The sequence below is a fragment of the Nanorana parkeri genome, unplaced genomic scaffold, assembly GCF_000935625.1.
Source record: "Nanorana parkeri isolate BGI_ZX_2015 unplaced genomic scaffold, ASM93562v1 scaffold1215, whole genome shotgun sequence".
Taxonomy (NCBI): Eukaryota; Metazoa; Chordata; class Amphibia; order Anura; family Dicroglossidae; genus Nanorana; species Nanorana parkeri.
Window position 1 is genome coordinate 417,340 of NW_017307483.1, and position 4,019 is coordinate 421,358.

Sequence of the window (4,019 nt, forward strand, 5' to 3'; positions counted from 1 at the left end):
GGGGGGGAGAGAAAGGTGACCTTGTACAGAATGAAAGCATTTCCTATATTCAGTACATAATAACAATAAAACCTTCTACTATGATACACAACGATAGAAACTTTTCTCTACTGTACAGAATAATGATGAAATAAAACATTCTACGAATGTAACAAGTAACGGTAAACTTGTACAGAAGAACAGGAAGGATATTGTGTTCTACAGATGTATAAGAATAACAACACTCAGATTCTATCATCATGAAGATTAACAATGTAACAAGTCCTAATATTGTACAAAACAGTAAGCGTGTTCCCCTTGAGAGAATTAGCTCCAAATGGTAGCACATTAAGGACACTTCCACCCGCTTATCCTGTCTTTTTAAGGGCTTCTTTGCCCACTTTTATTAACTCCAACATAAAATTACCCCCCACAGGTTCTCCCTCGCAGGGGTTTTCAAACATAAAGCACAGCTTTAACATTTGTAAAGTCGCACCGACACGCCGGGCTTTCTCTAACAGAACTTCTGGCCACACAGGTTGGTTCTCCTCAACTGGCCACACGGGCTAGTCTTTTGCCACACAGGTGATCTGCTCCCCAGTCCGCCAGACACACAGACTGGTTCCAGGGTGGGGCTCCTTTCTTAACCTCTTGCCGTCCGCCCGTAGTAAAAAAACGGACGGACGGCACTGCAGCATCTGCGGATCATCGGACAACACTTTTCGTCCGATGATCAAACGACGGCCCCATCCTGTCCCGATTATCGCAAGGTTGGATCCTGGTTGCAAGTCATTACACGCCGCCTGGCTTCCTTAATGGGAGTCGTGTAATGATTCGCTGCTCAGCTTCCTGATACCGGAAGTATCGGGCTAGGCATCGGAGCACTTGGGCGAGTACGAGTACTCGCCCAAATACTCGGCATCGGCACCGATACTAGTATCGCTATCGGTGCATACCTACTGGTGGCCGAGTCATTATCTGCCCCCCAGCTTCCTGATTGGCCGGGAAGCCAGCTCCATGCTCCCTGGTGTACTGTACAGGATACTGACCAAATGTACAAAAAATGTTCTACTTCTGTACAGAACTTACAGAACTAAAAAATGTTACTTTTAATATTTTACTTCTGTACAGGAAAACAGTGAGCAGGTTCTACTACTTACTCTAATACAAATATGTTGCTTCTGTTACAGTAAATAATAACAATTGCAATTGTGCAGAATAACAAAAATGTTCCAATACAGCACAGAATAACAATAGGCAGGTTATAGGGATGCACCAAAATATCGGCCGGCGAAACATATCGGCTGAAAATTGCACTTTTGGCTAAATGCCGAAAGTGCCATTTTCTGGCTGATACATCCATTCCTTCTCTCCTCCCCGCTGGGCGCTGCTCTGTGTCCCTGCCGGGGGGAGATAAACTATCACAGGCAGCCGATCGCTGCCGGAGGAGAGCGCTGTGAGCGGCCGGCGTCGCAGGTCAGGAGAGTGGTGTGTGGGCGGAGACAGTCAGCGCTGTCTCAGGAAGCTGAGCTCTCCTCCCCGCAACGCTCGCTCACTGACACAGGAAGGAGAGCGGGGACAAGCAGTGAGTGATCGCTGAGTGTTTGTAAATAATTGAGGACAGAGTATGGTTACTATATCCTCAATGATGAATGAATGGGAAGTGATCTACATCACCTCTACATCACTTCCTGTTCATTCATGGTTGTGGTTATAGTAACCATACTCTGTCCTCATGTTATGAATGATCAGGAACACTCAGTATAGAGGATTCCTGTTCATTGATAACAGGGGCTGCAGAATAAGAGATAGAGGACTCTGTGTGTGTCTCTGGGGACTCTGTGTCCCCAATCTCTTTTTCTATTATAAAAGGGAAATATCAGGGGTCTGTTTAGATCCCTGATATTTCCCTCGAAGCCCCTAAAAGTAAAGACAAGGTTCTGTTACCAGATACAATAGCAGTACATTCTTTTCCTGTGCAGAGTAACTGTATACAAGTTCTATCACTGTACAGAACAAAAATAAGCAAAAACATAAGAGGTCTATAATAACAATAAGCAGGTTGAGCAGAATACCAGGAAACACATTCTTACTTCTGTACAGAATAACAAGAAACAAGTTCCATCGCTGCATACAACGAAACAAGCAGGAAGTGAGACGTCTGTGCCGCATCTCCGCATTTCGTACCCATGTTCCTCTCCTGATCTTCCCTTCACAGGTCACAAGGAACACATTTTAGAGGCGCTGAGGCTTCTCTGCTCACTCCAGTCATCCATATGCAGGAAAGTTTGCAGGCAAGCTGACTGGCTCTGGCGAGGCAGCTCCTAAATGAAAGAGGCCCCCTTGTTGGGTGACCAGGAGGGAATCAATGGTCAGAAATAAAGGACGCCAAATCGAAAAGGTGAAAGATCGTTCACGATTCGATCAAACAAACACAAATTCGACATCTTTCAGGGACAACAACATTCCCACCTCGTCAGGGTTAGAATGGGATAAGGATTTGTTTGGACTCCAAAGATACTATTACAGTGGTGGCGAACCTTGGCACTCCAGCTGTGCAAAAACTACAAATCCCAACATGCATCTGCCTCTGGGAATTATGTGTGTAGCTGTCAGAGCCTTGCAATGCCTCATGAGACTTGTAGTTCCAAAACATCTGGAGTGCCAAGGTTCGCCACCACTGTACTATAACCAAATGGATCTCCATATGATTTAATGTAAAGATTTCCTTTAGGTCTCGTTCACACCTAGGCGTATTGCATATGCGCGACCATCGCGCGTTTTTTTTAACCGCGATTCGCAGTAAAAAAGTCACGCGACCGTCGCGCATTTCCGAAGGCTACTTGGCATCAATACCTTTGGCAATATAGTGTGTGTGGAAGCCGCACTGCCTTGCCAAGGCCCCTCTGTGTAGTGCGGCCCTAACTCTAATCTATGAGAACTGCCATCTTGGAGCATATTTATGGCAAAGGAAGATTTGGGTGAAGGTTCACCAGGAGGTAGCCCAATCCTCCTTAAAGGCACAGGGACACACCAGGAGCACATCACGATGGCAGCTGAAGCCCCCGGTGTCCCCCCCCCACACCTACTCCTGTTGGTGGCGCCATACCCCGTGGTACCAGATCTACGATCTCCTCTTCACTGTGTGCTGCAATGAAGGAAAGACAAATGTCACTGTTCCCACTGCCGGAGGACTCGGCTCGCACTCTCTTGTGTTCTGCGATATTTCGCTGGCAAAACACAATACAAATATTCACAAATGTGTCCAAAACAAAAGGATTACTTGGAAGCGCAGCGACTTAAAGGGAGCCAAGCTCATCTCCCGCTAAGAGAACATCGACTGCGACATGTCAGAGTCTTTCTTCTTCTTCTTCTCTTTATGACGAATCCCGAGCAATTATCACAGCCATCTGAACGCGCGGATTGTGCGTCTGGCACCGTCCTGCGCCATGCTGTTCCAATCATCAGGCACACACAACGTTGCACTCTGGGAGGGTTCTCCCATTATACGGCTGTCCCAGAAAGACCCTTCATAGGGGAAGTCTAATCTAAGTCCCAAACTTTGGTTTTCGTTTTTGGGAAATAGAGAAAAAGTTAAAAACCCGGCCGCCATTTTTTTTTTTTTTGGGCGCCCATATGGAGGATAAAAGATCCCGAAGCTGCGTTTCCTTGTGATGACGACCTATTCGGGTGATAAGACGATGGAGACCGATGATAATATATCTCCCATTTCCACTCATTATAATGTAACAGTTTTATAAACCCTTAAAGGGCAACTCCGGCGTTTGGGAAAAGAAATGGTGAATGCGTGAAAGAAAAAACGTGCATTGATTATTTTGTTGCGTAGGAGCAAGGAAAGTATCGCAGCGCTTGCAACGGTACAAAGCTCTGGCCAGTTGATGGACCACCAATGGTAAGTCTCTAGGGTCAGTTGATGGACCACCAATGGTAAGTCTATGGGGTCAGTTGATGGACCACCAGTGGCAACCTACCCCCATAGATAGCACAAATGCCATTTATTTCCCCCACATACAGTGAAC